The following is an 18,643-nucleotide window of genomic DNA, read 5'->3' on the forward strand; positions in this document are numbered from 1 at the left end:
ACAACAGGGCTTTCCAGTTTGCATAACTGCTGGTGCTTTCCTTTGAGTAAGTATGCCTGACATTGCATTAGGGTTTATTTTTATGCAGTATTCTCTTGCAGAATTTCCTAAATGCCTGTAAATAAATAAGCACAGTTGAGATGGAAATAAAATATTTGACATGTTTCTGTAACTCTGCTGCTTCTAACGTCTTAGAAATCAACTGATTTAGCTTAGTGGTATGTTTCTCTGAATGTAGTGCACAGGGTTCTGGGTTCAAGACTCGGCAATGAAATGTACAGTGGTAACACAGCATTTGGGTTGGGAGGGTGGACTAATGGTTAAGGTGTTTGCCTTACAAACACAAGGTGCGAGGTTTGAGTTTCACAGGGAATAATTGGCTAGGCTTACAATGGCTTGCAAGGGCAGTTAGCCTAGTACTAACCTATGAACTATGAATCTAAAATATTAGAACAAGTTTCAAGTGCCATGTTTTGAAAAAAAGGATCTTGTACTTCCTATGTTTACATTTCTATCAGTCATTTTGGCCCAGTGACTTTACTAAGTCCCCCAAATGCAAAAACAATGTGCATGCAGTTTTCATTTCAGCATGTTTTAATTCCATTTCTTCAAAATTATCTTCTGATATAGTATACTCTACACTTGCGACTAATTTAATTTCAACATGTTTCTTATCAAGGCTCAGCATCTACTTCCACTTGTCTGACTTGTACTCTTGTCTTAATGTCTCTGGGAATTTTCATGCTTCATCTTACCAGCTCTTTTCATTTCCCAGAACCCACCTGAGATATTTGTTGGTCCAATTCATTTGATTACTTGTTTTTAAGTGCATGCACATTCTTTTAAGCACAAATCTTTAAACAATTGTTCTTTCTGACATGGATTCTACAGAACTGATTAAATGCAGTATAGCACTTCCCCTAATGTTTTTAGAGATACCTAATACATGAAGATTGTATTTGAATTGCAACACATTTTCTGTGCATCTCACAAGTCTCTCATCTCCACTACTGTTACAGTATACTCTTGCTTTATTTCTTATGTTTACCATTCTGACTCGCATTTAACATATGTACATCCATTTCCTTAGTTCATTTGTTTAACTGTATGTTTGCAAGTTCATTTGCTCTGAGTTTACGAGTAGTGGCGATGTGGAGAGCTAAGCTTTTATGTGAAACACTACTAATTGACACTTGTGCAATCAGTAGTCTGTGATTTCTGTTTTTTTTTTCCACTGGAAGATTGAACTGCAGGTACAATGTTGATTTCCCCTTTCCCACCTGGGTACAGCATTGGAGTTTGTATATATGACTAGTGGTGGTGTGGAGGTTGCACCTCTCCACATTGAAGATCCATGGGTACTTGCCCTATTGCAATTTTTTTTTCAGTTTCAAATGCTTTTCACATTTGGGAGATTTTGCTCATGTGTAATTGCAATTACATAAGGTGATCACAAATGATTCAATACATTTCAGGGAACCAAAAAATAGGGAATAAATGGTAAGCTTTTTCTAGGCTCACAGTAATGCCTACATGTTTGTCAAATTGCTGCCATTTTAGTCTTTCTCTTCTTCAAGAGAAATAAATGTATTGTGTCTTCATGTCTTATTCTCCACTAGTGCTCATAAATGACAGATACTGTACCTTTTCAAACTTCTAAAATGTTACATTCACAGTGAAAAGCAAATCAAATATCTGAATTTAAAACTTTCAGTTCTCTACCAACTCACACTCACGCTCCAACTTTACTCCTCTCTCACCCCTCAACCTTCCCTCAGGAAATATCATCATTACAACTGGAGGCTGCAATTACATTTCCACAGTAGGTTATAGGTTTGTAGTTTCAAACACTTAGATACTTGAAAACAAATATATTTTGTAAATATAGTTTCCCCTGATAGGTGTAACATATCTATGTTTATCAAAATGTTCAGCAAACAATACAAACATTGTGAATAAGCTTCTAACATGCATGAGGAGTTTGTTTTGACTACCTTCTAGAAGGAATATGTACAACATGCCATACAATGCTATGAGACAGTGCTTAGCATATTTTAAGCTATATAACCTATACAGGGTCCATGTTCTAGACATACAGTTCACCACTGATAGAAAATTAACCAAAGGACAACACATTCATCTCTGCATGATAACAAAAAGAAGTATAACATCTTTCATTATGCAGAACAGTGTCAACACAGACAGAACTGATTAAATGCAGTATAGCACTTCCCCTAATGTTTTTAGAGATACCTAATACATGAAGATTGTATTTGAATTGCAACACATTTTCTGTGCATCTCACAAGTCTCTCATCTCCACTACTGTTACAGTATACTCTTGCTTTATTTCTTATGTTTACCATTCTGACTCGCATTTAACATATGTACATCCATTTCCTTAGTTCATTTGTTTAACTGTATGTTTGCAAGTTCATTTGCTCTGAGTTTACTAGTAGTGGCGATGTGGAGAGCTAAGCTTTTATGTGAAACACTACTAATTGACACTTGTGCAATCAGTAGTCTGTGATTTCTGTTTTTTTTTCCACTGGAAGATTGAACTGCAGGTACAATGTTGATTTCCCCTTTCCCACCTGGGTACAGCATTGGAGTTTGTATATATGACTAGTGGTGGTGTGGAGGTTGCACCTCTCCACATTGAGGATCCATGGGTACTTGCCCTATTGCAATTTTTTTTTCAGTTTCAAATGCTTTTCACATTTGGGAGATTTTGCTCATGTGTAATTGCAATTACATAAGGTGATCACAAATGATTCAATACATTTCAGGGAACCAAAAAATAGGGAATAAATGGTAAGCTTTTTCTAGGCTCACAGTAATGCCTACATGTTTGTCAAATTGCTGCCATTTTAGTCTTTCTCTTCTTCAAGAGAAATAACTGTATTGTGTCTTCATGTCTTATTCTCCACTAGTGCTCATAAATGACAGATACTGTACCTTTTCAAACTTCTAAAATGTTACATTCACAGTGAAAAGCAAATCAAATATCTGAATTTAAAACTTTCAGTTCTCTACCAACTCACACTCACGCTCCAACTTTACTCCTCTCTCACCCCTCAACCTTCCCTCAGGAAATATCATCATTACAACTGGAGGCTGCAATTACATTTCCACAGTAGGTTATAGGTTTGTAGTTTCAAACACTTAGATACTTGAAAACAAATATATTTTGTAAATATAGTTTCCCCTGATAGGTGTAACATATCTATGTTTATCAAAATGTTCAGCAAACAATACAAACATTGTGAATAAGCTTCTAACATGCATGAGGAGTTTGTTTTGACTACCTTCTAGAAGGAATATGTACAACATGCCATACAATGCTATGAGACAGTGCTTAGCATATTTTAAGCTATATAACCTATACAGGGTCCATGTTCTAGACATACAGTTCACCACTGATAGAAAATTAACCAAAGGACAACACATTCATCTCTGCATGATAACAAAAAGAAGTATAACATCTTTCATTATGCAGAACAGTGTCAACACAGTTCCCCATACAGAAAGCCAAGACAAATTAAATAACATTACTTAGAACATGTAAACCATAATCATGAATATGTGACACACAGATGAATATACAAAAATAATGTAGGACACAGGAAATACATACCATATGCATCTGTGAAACAGCACCCTGATGCAAGAGCCCAATACCTTACCTACACATGCAATTATGCAGCTGTTATACATTCATACCTGTTAACAAAACTAGCAGTGAAATGATAAATTCAGCTCCAACTTTACTCCTCTCTCACCCCTCAACCTTCCCTCAGGAAATACCATCAAATATAACTCCCCTTACTATCACTAGGGAACAGGTCCTTAATGCTCTCTCTAAGACCAAGAACACTGCATCAGTGGGCCCAGACAATATCCCAGGATGCCTTCTAAATAGCATGAAACATGACTATCAGCGTCTCTGGAATTACTATTTAGCTGTAGCATCCAAACAGGTTTCGTGCCTCATGAACGGAGAAAGGCAACAATCATCCCTCTGCACAAAGGTGGGCCATCTACAGACCCTGGAAACTACAGACCCATAAGTCTCACTAGTATTATATGTAAAGCCAAGGAAAGAATCATCATGGAGATGATCAACAGAAATACAGTAAGCCTCCACAGATACTGGACCCAACCCAGTTTGGTTTTGTCAAGGGCAGGTCATGCCTACTCAACCTGGTGGACTTCTTTGAGAAGGTTACCAAAGTAATGGATAAGGGCAAAATCATTCACACTGCCTACCTTGACCTGGCCAAGGCATTTGACACAATACCCCACTCAGGCATTGTTGACAAACTCAAGAGGTTAGGTACAAACCCATATGTCACCCAGAGCATAGCCAATGGGCTCACAAACAGGACCTAGGAAGTTAGAATTGGGGAGTCCACCTCTACAAAGTGGTCAGTCACAAGTGGAGTCCCTCAGGGATCAGTCCTTGGACCGCTCCTTTTTGGCATTTACTTCTCAGAAGTCAAGGCCAATGTCAGCGGTCTCTGGTTAACTAAATTTGCAGATGATTGCAAATGAGGAGCTATCATTGAATTTCACACTGACACAAATGTTCCACAGGAGGGGCTGACACAAACAACTGGTGTCAGAGCCATGGACTAAAATTAAATGCCAAGAAATGCATAATAGTATCCTTTGGGAAGTCATCCATCCCTGGTAACGATCATATTGACAACACACCCCTTAGAGTTGACCCAGTAGTCTGGGACTTAGGGACACACATAGATAGTAATCTAGCCTTTGATCATCACATGTCTACAGTGGTGAGAAATCATTCTATGTTGCACAACTTATAAACAAAGGTATGGCATCTAAGTCCAAGGAAGTCATTGTTCCACTGTATTTGGCATTCATGAGACCAGTCATTGAGTACAATGCCCTCTTTGGTATGTACCTAACCAGGCATATGCAACAACTGGAACGTCCACAGAGGTTCCTCACTAAAAGAATACAGGGTATAAGTAATATGTACAATGCAGACCGCCTCATGGCCCTATCCCTGTATTCTGTCTCCTACAGGCTTTTGAGGGGAGATCTATACCTGGCATACAGGGCATTGACAGACCCCATTCTGATGGATCTCCTGCATAGCCACAAAACAAACAGTACCAGAATTAACCATTCTAAAGACTTACACCTTGCCTGTGATATAAATAGGACCTGCTGGAGAGATAGGTATGTATCCCAGAGACTACCCCATTTATGGAATAGGCCCCCCCCAATCCATGTGAAGCAGAGTTCCTCTCTAACCCAATTCAAGTGCAACTTGGACAATTGGATGGGAAACCAGAAATTCATCCCTGGTTTAGCATCTATGTCTCTAATGGAAACAGGCAACCTGTAAATGATTCATCTCACAGACACATGCTTACACTTATCAAGGGTATCAGAACTTGTCAGAGATCTGGGATGCATGGCTAGGCTTAAAAAGGCCCTTGTGGTCATTAGCCTAGTAAACATCTATGAACCTAAATATAATCCTGTGGCCACATGGCAAGATATACAGTCATGTATAAACATCTATTCACAGATACAGCAGATATTAGACATTGCCCATTACAGGGGAAAGCACCAAAAAACATGCCTATAACAGTGTACTGCACCTATTATAATGTGTACACATACAGAATGGCTAGGACAAAATAGGCAGTGAACCAAACTATTGTAATGTGGACACATATTTGTGTATAAAAAAGTGTCCCATATTATTCAACAGAATGCAAATAAATTGCAGTGTATGCTGCATACAGACCTGAATAGGTAACTGGCAAATATGATCATAAAAAAAACTGACCTATATTTCTTTCTATCCTAAATAATGTTGCTAGCACAGATACAGAGTAACAATGCACAAGGCTATCAAATAACTTTGCATGTCTATATATCACAAGAATGTAATTTTGTAATACAAAAGGTCTGAATGACTACCTGCCATATTATGTTACAATAAACAATCTATGTCAGTGTATATCCATGGACGTGAACATATAGAACATGCCAAATGCAGAGATATATACTGAATATCTAAACTGACATTGAAATGTAGGTGCAGGCAGACAGTGTTAAAGATCATTACATAAGTATAAAGGCTGCAAGAGCTCCAAATTTAAAACTGTTGTTTGACTACATTGTTTTTTTTTTTTCTTTTTGATTTTCTACATTTAAGGTTTGGATATTTCCATTATTTATATATATATATATATATATATATATATATATATATATATATCCATGTTTTGATTGTGGTATTATTATATTACAGTTTCTTGTATTTTAAACTTTATTTTACTGTAAAGTTTTATTGAAGTCTTAAAAGTTGCTGGCTAGGGTCAATTAGCAAACATTTGTTTTTGCATTCACTGATTGAATAGGAATTAGATCTAGCTAATTAGTAGGAGGAGCTGAGAAACAGTTTTCTTATTTAAGAAACTCATCTACATTCCTATTCTGCTGCAACAGATCTAAGTTTAAAACTGCTCTTTGACTGCATTGATTTTTTGAATTTTTTTCTCCACCCACCTGCCCAGCCCTTGTGCTCAGAGTTTACAAGCCCCTCCCAGCTCTATTTCGACTGCACAATAACAGCTCAAATTGCTAAGGCACTCCCATTAGACTCTTAAAACTCGAGTTAGCCTCTCATAGATTCATAGGCGGTTAGTAGGCTAGTGGCCTAGAGCCTTTCAAGGCTAGGCATGTTAATCCCAAGTATCCCTATTTGTTCTTTTTGGGTGGTTCACAGAACAATTTATGCACAGAGCAGGTCTTTGATCAACACTGGCTACCCCTGTCCATAAGGTACATGGGTACCACCTCAGGAGCAAATTTGCAGTCTCCCATCCAATTATCTAGGTTGCATTTGAATAGGGTCAATGAGGAGCTCTGTTTTACATGAACAGGAAGTCTATTCCAGAGAAGCAGCAGTCTCTGGGAGACATAGCTGTCTCTCCAGCATGTTCCATTAATGTCACGAGTTAGGTTGAAATCCATAGAGTGAGTGACTTTTGTGCCATTTGACTTGCGGATCTGCAGCATTTCCATTAGGGCATGGTTGAAGATTGCAATACAGGCCAGGCACAAGTCACCTCTCAGCAGCCTATAAAACACAGAGTAAAGTTACAGGGCTTTCAGCCTGTCCATATAAGTCATGGTTTGGAGTCCATGTATTTTCTTAGTGAGAAACCTCTGAGGTCTCTCTAGCTGCTGCAAGTGTCTGGTGAGGTACATGCAAAAGGGTGCATTATACTCTATTAATGATCTGATTAGGGTCAAATACAGTAGAGTTATAACAGCCCTTGACCTGGATGCTATGCCGTTGCTTATGAGGTGCACTACATAGAAGGCTTTTCTTACCACTGCATAAACATGGTGGTCAAAGTTCAGATTGCTATCAACCTGTGTTCCCAAGTCTCACACCACTGGGTTGGAACTCTGGGGGTGCTGTCAATATTGTAATTTGTAGGGAATTCCATTTTGATAAAGGGAATAATAATTCATTTTTTGCATTTAGTTTTAGACTATGACTTTGGCACTAATCATTTGTTTGTGTTAGCCCTTCTTGCAATATGCTGACATCTTTGGGGGACTCAATGATTGCTCCCAGTTTGCAATCATCAGTGAACTTGGTGAGGCAAAAGCCATCTACTTTGGCCTAGACTTCTCATAAATAGATGACAAACAGTAAGGGGCCCAGCACAGACCCCTGTGGTACTCCACCGATGACAGGTTACTGCTGGAGTTGGAGTCACCAATTTTGACAGAGTGTGTTCTGTCGATGAGCCAATTGGCTACCCATCTAGTAATGTAAGGGCTAATCCCTATCTCGAGAGTTTCTCAGTGATGCCAGAGTGGGGAATTTTGTCAAAAGTCTTGGCAAGTTTGAGATAAGCAGTGTGCAGTGTCTTACCTTTGTCCATGGCTTTGATGACTTTCTCAAAGAAGTCCACCAGGTTTAATAAGCATGCTCTACCCTTAATGAAGCCAAACTGTATTTGGAGGTCACCTATGTCCTTGTTGATAAATTTCATGATAATTCTTTCCATGGCCTTGCAGATGAGGCTGGTTAGACTTATAGGTCTGTAGTTCCCAGGGTCAGCTGGTGGCCAGCCTTTGAGCACAGGAATTACTGTTGCTGTTCTCTATTCTGCAGAAACATAGCCAATTCTCAAGCTATGATTAAACAGAAATATAATCCAGTTTCAACTAATGTACACTGCAATATTCAGACTGTTAATCTGAATTGTGTATTGTTCTTTTCTGGATTTTCCTTGTTTTAAGCAAAAGTCAACTGCTTGCATTTTAAATTGATCTGGGACCTTTGTCCTCCCCTCACAGTATTGGGAGAATTGTGAGTTGCTGCAGGAGAAAGTCTCATTTATTTAATTTCCACTGCTTGTTACTGTTTCTATTTTACTTGTTCTGGGGCCTTAGTCTTGTAGTATATCTCACAGTAGTGAGAGTATTGTGAATTGCTGCAGGATCTGAACCTTATAGTCACACTTGTACTGCATTTTTAGTGTTTACTGAATGTATTCCTCTTTACCTCATCTCTCATAACCTCTGCTGAGCTGTGCAGCAGTGGTTTCTAGTGTCATGTGTAAAAGCAGGCACCTAGAGTTGTACTTGTCCACATACAACTTCTGCTATTTTCATCTAGCCGAGTGAAGAGCAGATAGTTTGCCTGCTGAGAAGCATTTCCCCAAGACTGTTGTTTTAGATCAGTCCTAGACTTCTCCTCCCAGCCCAACAACTCTAAACTCCAATTACATGTGCACTTTCCTGTTGTCTCTGTAGCCAGCCTGGTAAAATGGGCATCTTGAGACAATTTAGCAATTGTCTCATGTTTACTGACAACCACCTTATTCTTAAGCAGACTGACACAGCGTGCAAGAGATGTAATTACACTATATCTTTGGAGGCAAACCTTTCACATACAGACACTGACATCTCCAAAAAGGTTGTAAGTAACAAATAAGATGCACCCATTATGGATTAGACACATAAATTCACATATGTTAAGGCTCTTAAATACAATCTACCCAAACCTCAAAGGCCTCTCATACACTGCCCTCAGCAACCTCCCAAGCACTCTACAAAGGCAACACTCCCCAGGATGCATACAGTCACATATCACATTGTCTCAACCTCTAAACTCTTAAGGCCACCTACCACAAAACCCGATACATCAGTCTTAGAGTCTCTATTGTGAGACACACTTATCCCCCCCTCACCAGGCTGAGCAAGGAGACAGTCATGGTCAGTTGCCTATCAGGGGCAAGGGTCCACCAGATTACACATGCACTCAGGAAATTGAAACAAAAGCGCCAGTATGAATCTGTTATAGTCCATGTGGGTGTTAATGGCCTGAGGTGTACCTCCCTGGACTATATAAAGAGAGACATGATAGAGCTTTCAGATTATGTGTTCCAGGCAGATATGACCCTAGCATTGAGCAGCATTCTACCTTTTCCAAGGATGATACCACAATATAAACAAAATATGATTGACTTTAATAGTTGGCTTAGTTACTGGTGTCTTTCAAAGGGGGTCCAATATTTGTCAGCTTGGGAGGACATGATTGACAAACCATGATGTTTTGTCAGGGATAGTCTGCAACTGTCCCCACTAGACTTTTGGATATTGGCCAAAACATTATACACCTCTATAGTGCCTTTTTTAGGAAATGCCAGTCTGATAAATCTTCCAACATAGTAAATTCTATGGAAAATAAACTAAAGCTGTTACTGCTCAGTGCTAGGAGTCTCAACAAGAAGCCCCGCTCCCTGGAAGTGCCCCTCACCCTGGAGAGTGTTGACATTTGTGCAGTTACTGAGACATGGCTTTCAGTCATGGAAGGCAGCCTGGCAGTTCAAAGCTTTAATGTCTTCCACACATTTAGACCAACTACTGTGCAAGAAGGGATAAGAGATGGAGGTGTATCAATCTAAATACAAAGTAAGCAATCCTCAAGATTGGTCAAACAATATGACATGCTTGAGCTACTCCATGTCCAACTAACCTTAGGTAAAGTCTAATAATCTATCCTTGCTACCTATGGGTCCCTGTCTATGACCCAGGATAACCATACTACATACTTGGAATGTACTGGAGTCACTCATAATTCTGCCCAACATCATATTCATGGGTGATTTCAACTATCCCACCATAAACTGGTATACATACACAACCACTAACATACAGGCTCAAAGACTACTAGATTTTGTCAATTTAAATACCCTGGACCAGTTAGTTTGCTCAACTACTTGGGGTGCAAATAGACTATCTGGTACTCAACAATATGAGGGAATGTTGCAGCCCCTTTGTTTAATGTCCTTACTGGTCAGATCAGATCACAAAGAGGTAACCCTTGAAATAAATATAATGGCTGAACTCACAGCAAAACCCAGAACCTTTAAGAGCTTTTCCAGGGCTAACTACCTCCTATTAAGTGAAGGAATAGCTAAATTCCAAGCCCCCCCCCCCCAAAAAAAAATTCAGAGAACACAGTGACCTATGCAGAAGTGTTTACTGAAAGTCTGTACAAGCATATAAATAACTGCATAGAAACAACAGTTTCAAACTGAAATAAACTTAGGACAAACTCCAAATACATCTCTTCTTGGAGGATCCCCAGTATAAATAGGTTATACAAAAAAAGAAATCCCGTCCAAAAATAAGAAGGTCTATGCCCAAAAAACATAAAACTCCTTCATCAGTCTCAACAAGCAACTCAGAGGACTAATCAAGTCCACCAAAGCCATCTTCAAAGCAAAAATAACCTCCCAGGCTAAGAATATCCTTAAGTCATCTTTCAGTTATATATTCACTCTTAAAGGGAACAGCCAACATTGTGCTGAACTAATAGTAAATGGAACTTCCTATAGTGAACCAGGGGATAAAGCAAATTTGCTGGCCGATAAATTTAGCTCCAATGTCACCCCCATCACCCCCAGTTTCCTCCGAAGAAATGCCCTCTACCATTTCTCCCTCAACTATCACTAAAGAGCAGGTCCTTACTGCACTCTACAGAGCTAAAAATATTACATCAATAGGACCTGATAATATCCCAGGATACAACTTTTTAATTTCTCCAATTCATTTTGGGTTTCTAATACCAGGACAGGAATGGACTGCATTACTAAGTCGAAGTATGATTAAAGTTCATGAAATTAGTACTGTTTCATTCTTTGATGTTAGCCAAAAGTGCTTTTCGTAGCACCTTCAATGTGCCCAGTAATGACTCCTTCTGCAATTCATATGGAGATACACGTATCAGTAACATCTAAGTATGATTGTAAATTCTTTTTTATAAGATACATTGCTTCTACTACTACTGGAACTGTCTGGGTATCTTTCTTCCACATTGCCCTCAATTTTGCCTGCAAATCCTGGTATTTTATGACTTTCTGCCTCTCTGTACATAAAGCACTGCAGTCACTGGGTGTAACAACCTGAATTAGCAATACTACTTTTATATTTTTTTCATGGACTACTATATCTGCTTTTCTCGCATCTGTTTTTTGAATTGTTGGTAATGGATGATCCCATGTGATATAAACTTCACCATTTTCTACGATGCTTTGTGGCTGATGTTTTCAGCTTTTTTAAGCTACTTCAATATTAAAATGTTTGAACAATCCCTAATTCAACAATCTTGCCATATTATTATGCCTTTCAGTATACAGTCCTTCTGCTATTAATATATCGCAACCAGCAACAAGATGTGTGACTGTTTCCAGTTCTATTTTACAAAACCTACATTTGTTGGTTTCTCCCCCATGTTCAATGGACTTTGTAAACCAATGTGTACATAGTCTACTATCTTGGGCCGCCAATATTAATTGTTTGTCTTTTGGTTTAAATTCAACTCTCCTTAACCATTCCTGTGTTCAATCCTGGCTAATATGAGGTTGTTCCAAGAGTTTTCTATACTTGCAACTATATTTATGCATTTTCCACATTCCACAGACATTAACAAATGTTAAAATAAGAAGTTCCTGCTGTATAATAAGTACTAGCTTATGAGCATCTGAGCTTGCTATAATCAAGGTAGTTAGTGGAGTGGAAAGAAAGGTAGTGGTTGGATGGGGTGGGTGATATTAGAGTAGGAGTTGCAAGGGCATAGCCAGCATGTTTTTAGGTGCGCTTTTAGTAAAGTTTTGAAGTGGGTGCATGATGGTACGGAGGTAATTGTGGTGGGAGGGAGTTCCATAATTTGGCTATGGCGCAAGAGAATAGTACTTCACCAGCAGAGTTATTGGTCTTAGTGATCTGCAAGTGATTTCTGTTGCTGGATCTTAGTGGTCTGGTGGTGCGATAGGGTTGGAGTAGATTCTGGAGGGATGGGACATTTAGTGGATGGTTTACTAGTTCTACTTTTGTAAAAAATCTACATTTGGTTTGATTGCCATTCCTGCTTGACTCTGATATGCTTCTCCTAAACTAAGCAGAGAAGTCATCTTAGACTTATTCTCCACATACTTCAAAACTTTCACTACATTTGGGTCTTGTGAGGTCAGCAGATATGTATGCAGTAATAAAATTGCATATCTATACATGTAATCAGTTTCGAGAAGACCCACACCTCCTTCAGAATGGGGAATATATAATGTTGGTATGCACTAATTTTTATAAATCATTTGATGAACATGAAAAATTCTTCTTGTTTTCCTGACTAACCTATCCAACACCTTTTTAGGCAAGTCAGTCACTCCAAAACTGTAAGTAAGGACAGGAAGTGCAAATTGATTTATAGCTTGGACTTTGTTCCTAGATGTCAATGCTGTTTTCACTATTAATTTAAGTTTTCTAAAATATTCCTTACTTTTATTCACATTTGTTCATGTTTTATTGTTGATCTTTCATCAGTTCCCAAATATTTATACACTCCTTTTTGTTCAAGTTCTTTCTTATCATGTTCTTGTCCCAAATTGATGTTTTCTTGGTAATGCAGTTTCTTTCCTGCTTTTACACATTTATCAAGCCCAAATGACATTCTTATATCATCTGAAAAAGTTTTGCCCACTTGCAGTTGTGCTTTCAGTTCCTCATCTGATGGACTACACAATTTTAAATCATCCACAAAAAGAAAATGAGAAATCTTTACACTTAGCTGTTTTCTGGGAGCCAAATTGTAGCCATAACCTAATCTGTTAAGTAGACAGCTTAATGGGTTAAGGGCAAGACAAAATAGCAGTGATGACAGAGAGTCACTCAGGAATATCCTCCTTTGAATTTTTATTCCTGGAATAATAACTTGTCATTTATCATGGCTTAACTGCAAAGTGGTTTGCCACTCTTTCATGGTCACTGTAGTGTAATTGATCAGTGTAGGATGTATCTTATATATTTTTAAGCACTCTTTTATCCATGAGTATGGGATACGGTCAAATGCTTTTTTATAGTCTAGCCATGCCATACTTAGATTCTTCCCCTTTTTACAGTTCTTCATTATGACTTTATTTAACAACAAATGATCCTTTGTTCCATATTTCTTTTATTATTCTTTTGTTCTTTTGCCATGATTGAGTTTTCTTCTCAATGACTAAAAACTCTGTCAGCATCAATTCCAGTGTATAGTTTTTACATCATCGGAAGGCAAGTTATTGGTCTATAGTTTTTAGTATAGCTTGCAAGTTTGCTCTTAAGTATGAGTATTGTTTTTCCTATTGTTAACAAGGCTGGCGTCTGGTCAGGTTGCACAGATACATACTCATGGCTAAATCTTCATGTAAAGATATTAATACTTTTAGCCAGAAGATAGGTACTGCATCTGGGCCTGGAGTTTTCCAATTAGGCGCTTTTCTTAACTTTGTTTCAATCTCTCTGTTACCTCATTCCATTTCATATCCTGTACATTTGAACTTCTTATTCTTTCTTTACTACTTCTATCCATTTAGCTTCTTTATTATGTTCCACAGGATCTTCATGGATATTTCTCCAAAATGTATCTATTTCTTCTTTTTGGTAGTGTTTCAATTCCTTTTGCCTTGTTTCTCAGTTCTGTATAACATTTTTTTGGGACATTAGTAAAGGGCTTATTTTGTACTTTTCCTTAATATGTATCTGTATATCTTCTAAGTTCTTCTGCTTGTGCTGATATTTTTAGTTTATTATTTGCAATAATGCATGATAGATCCTGATCTGTTCTGATACTGCACATTGATTTTATCGTGTCTATCTTTCTGAGTACTTTTGTTGATCTGTTCCCTCTTCTACACTGTTCTAAAATTGACACTTCTTGTCTTAATTGCTTTATAGTTTTCTCTATTCGATACTTCCATGATGGCATTCAAATTTTCCCCTTCCTTTCTACACTGTGTTTTTGTGGTAAATCTTTATCTGTTATTAATTTATACAATAATGTATCCTATTTACTTCTGTTATATCACATGAATCTCTATGGACAGTCCTAATTACTGTATTGATTTGTTTTATCAAATTTCTAACTTTTTGAGGTTTTATTGACTTTCTGTAGTCTATTTCTTTCATTGATCTTAATATGTCTGTCCATTTCTATTAAATCAAGAAATTCTTCTCTTAGATCATTTTCTTCTAAACTGAGGGCACATTCTTCGTTCTCCATTTTGTGGGCATCTACAGAAAGTTTCAGAGCACCTTCCTCTACCACATTCTCTTTAGTTTCATCCTATGTCATCTGTTGCTCTTTCATATGGGAGCTCACTGGCCTATCACTTCACAACATTGACTGCATTACAGTTGCCAAAGTTTCCTGTTCCTTCTCTTGCTGTGCAACTCCAACTGAATAGTTGTTTTGGTTTCCTATGAAAGGCTCCAACATATCTTCATATGGCAACTGATCAAATGTTTCCCACTCCACTGTCTTCCCCTTAATTTGGGGGTCCATTGCTTTATCCTGCTGTGATGTTATCCGAGTTAGATTTTCTACACTAAATCCTTCACTATGCAGGTAATCCATAACCTCAGTTTCAATTTCTTTAGTTTCTCCATTACTAAGCCTAAATAGCTTGAAACATGACCTGTCAGGCTCACTAGAATCTTTACTCAACTACAGCCTCCAGATAGGCTTCATCACTCGGGAATGGAGGACTACAACCGCATCCCTCTACACAAAGGCAGACCATCAACAGATCCAGGGAACAGCAAACCCATACGTTTTACTAGTCTTATATGCAAGGCCCTGGAAAGAATTATTGTGGACCTGATAAACAAAGATAAAGGAAGTCTTCAAACAATGGACCCATCCTAGTTTGGTTTCGTCAAGGGCAGTTCATGCCAACTAAACTTGTTGGACTTCTTCAAGAAGGCCAGTAGAGCCATGGATGAGGCAAAATGGTACATACCACCTACCCTGATCTAGCAAAGGCATTTCATACAATACATCACATGGTCATTATAGACAAGCTCACAAAATTAAGCATAACTCCTTATGTCTCCTGTTGGATAGCCAGATGACTCACAGATAGGACATATGAAGTTATGTTGGGGAATCCATCTCCACTAAGAGGCCTGTTACTAATGGTGTCCCACAGGGCTAGGTACTGGGACCTCTCCTGTTTGGAATATTCTTCTCTGTAGTCAAGGCAAATATAGAGGGCTTTGGTTGATCAAATTTGCTGATGACTGCAAGCTGGCTGCAATAATTGAATCCTTCAAAGATGTAGATATCCTCCAGGAAGGTCTGACATGGACAAATAACTGGTGCCAAAACCATAGCCAAAAACCCAGTGCAAAAAATGTATAATCATACCCTGCAAATTACAACATAACACTCCCCTAAGAATAGACCCAGGATTAAGGGACATGGAAATTCAGATTGGCAGTAACCTGAACTTTGATCACCATGTGAAATGGTAGTGAGAAAATCCTTCTGTGAGTAAGGGCATGGCATCCACATCTAAGGAGATCATTGTCCCACTATATTCAGCCCTCATTAGACTATTAATTGAGTACAATGCACATTTTGGAATGTTCTTGACCAGGCATTTGTGACAACTGGAGTAGCAACAGGGTTTCTTCACTAAAAGAATACAGGGTGTAAATAATATGTCCTATGTGGACCACTTCAAAGCCTTGTCACTGTACTCTTTCTTTTACAGACTGCTGAGGGGCAATCTATGCCTAACCTACAAGGCATTCTCTGATCCAGCCATGATGGTTCTGCTACACATTCGCAAAACAAACAGCACTAGAATTACCCAATCTAAGGATCTAAACCTTATCTGTGACATAAACAAAACATGTTGGTGGGATATGTATGTGCCTCAAAGACTACCCCTTCTCTGGAACAGACTGGCCATTCATGTGAAACAGAGTTCTTCCCTAAGCCTTTTCAAACACAATTTGGACAAATGGATGGGAAATCGCAAATTCACCCCTGGCTTATCACTTGCGGCCTTTATGGGCAGGGGCACTTTATAGATGCTATAAGTCACAGGCATATACAAAAACCTGTGGGCATTGTTAATTGGGAAAATTAGGGCATGAATGGCGACACTCTGCAGCTATTGGTCTAGTCACCTCCTGTAATCATATGAAAACTATAAATGTAGAAATTTAATTGCTTTACTGCTGTTTTAGCTGCTTTTCTGTAAAAAAAAAAAGTTCTAGGCTTGTTTCCCACCTTTCCTGTAACTAGTCTAGTCCAGATACAGATTTGCTGTAACCAGGACTGTTTGTAAGCTTCTGAGCCCCCCCAAGCCTTTCTGTGTTGGAGGGAAGCCTTCTAGCTTATCAGTGGGAGTGATAAGCACTAGGTAGCCTATCTACCACAAGATGAGTGGTTTCTGGTCCAGAAATTGTAGTTTAGTGGCCGTTTGGGTAGTTTTTCCATTCCCTTCAACTTTCTGGTTTAAAAGCCCATGTTTGCGCTTGTTTCCCTCCTTTCCTGTAACTAGTCTAGTTCTGATACAGATTTGCTGTATCCAGGATTGTTTGTAAGCTCTTGAGCCCCCAAGCCTTTCTGTGTTGGAGGGAAGCCTTCTAGCTTATCAGTGGGAATGGTAAGCACTAGGTAGCCTATCTACTACAAGAGGAGTGGTTCCTGGCCCAGAAATTGTAGTATATTGAATGTTTGGGCAGTTTTTCCATCCCTTTTCAACTTTTTGGTTTAAAAGCTCGCGTTTGCATGGGTTTGTGCTTGTTTAAGCTCCGCTCAGTGGCGCTGAGCTGTGGTAAACTATTACTGGTGCCAGAAAGTCTGCTCTTCAGTTTTTCCTTTAGATCTTGCTAGTTCTTTCTCTCTTGCACTTCAAATAGCCTAATAACTTTGCACTTCAACAGGTTTTTGTAGCAATTATTATACCACACCTAAGAGCCATCAACACTAGTCATTCTTCACAGAAATAGCTCCAGTACTTAGTAGTTATGACCACCCCTCCTGGCATGATTAAAGGGCAGTTCTCTGTGCTTTCTCCTATTAACCTGGTGCACTTGGGCATTCTGAGGCAGTGCAGCAACTGCCTCATGTACACAGCCAACCCTCTCCTCTTACCTCCCAACACTCAGACTTGTGAGAGATGCACTTATATCACCAAATTGGAAGCTATGCACTCTCCAGCCAAGACTGGTCTAGCTGGTCAAGAGGAGAAGGACAACACCTCCACCACACCACATGGAACACATAGTCCTCCAGAACACCCACTATCACAGCTCTCACATAAAAACACAAACCACACATCCACCTTCACAGAGGCATTCAATAGAAATTTACCCAAACAGCAGAGACCTCCAAGACAGAAATGCACTCAACCACCACAACACAGCACAAACCACAGGACACATAGCTCACCTCCACAGTGTGCCCTTCAAACTAATCCCCTAAGGCTAAACACCTTGCTCAATACATTAATCATAGGTGACTCAAAAGTGAGGCACACAGATGTCCCACTCACTAGGTTGAATAAGGAGAAGGTAACAGTCAGCTGTCTATCAGGTACCAGAATCCGACACATAACACATGCACTCAGGTCACTCCACAACAAGTGCAAGTATGACTCTGTCATTGTCCATATGGGTGTCAATCACCTGAGATGCACCTCCCTGGACTACATGAAAAGAGACATGGTGGAGTTCTTGGATTATGTGGCCCAGGCAGGTATGAAACTAGCCCTGAGCAGTACCCTACCGTCAACCAGAATGTTACCACGTTACAAATAAAAAAATGATTGACTTCAACAATTGGCTATGTTTCTGGTGTCATTCTAAGGGAATCCAGTATCTGTCTGATTGGGATGACATGATTGACAGACATCGATGCTTTGCCAGAGATGGCCTGCATCTGTCACTCCTGGGTTTCTGGGTACTGGCTAAGGCTCTTGCCACCCCTATAGTGCCTTTTTTAGGCAGTGTTCCAAAGACCAAATTAGCACTGTAACAGCTATAAATAAATGCAATCTGAGGGTCATGCTGCTCAATGCTAGGGGTCTAAATCTCAAGATGCGCTCACTCGAAGCACTCCTCAAAATGGAGAACATCGACATTTGTGCTGTAACGGAGACCTGGTTTAAAGCAGCAGAAAGCACCCCTGCACTACCAGGCTATAACTCATTCCAAACCTTTTGGCCCTGAAACATGGACCAAAGCTCCAAAAATGGTGGTGTCTCCATATTCATAAAGATTATGCACACCTC

Source organism: Protopterus annectens, chromosome 10.part0 (assembly GCF_019279795.1).
Source record: "Protopterus annectens isolate FY-2018-M chromosome 10.part0, PAN1.0, whole genome shotgun sequence".
Taxonomy (NCBI): Eukaryota; Metazoa; Chordata; order Ceratodontiformes; family Protopteridae; genus Protopterus; species Protopterus annectens.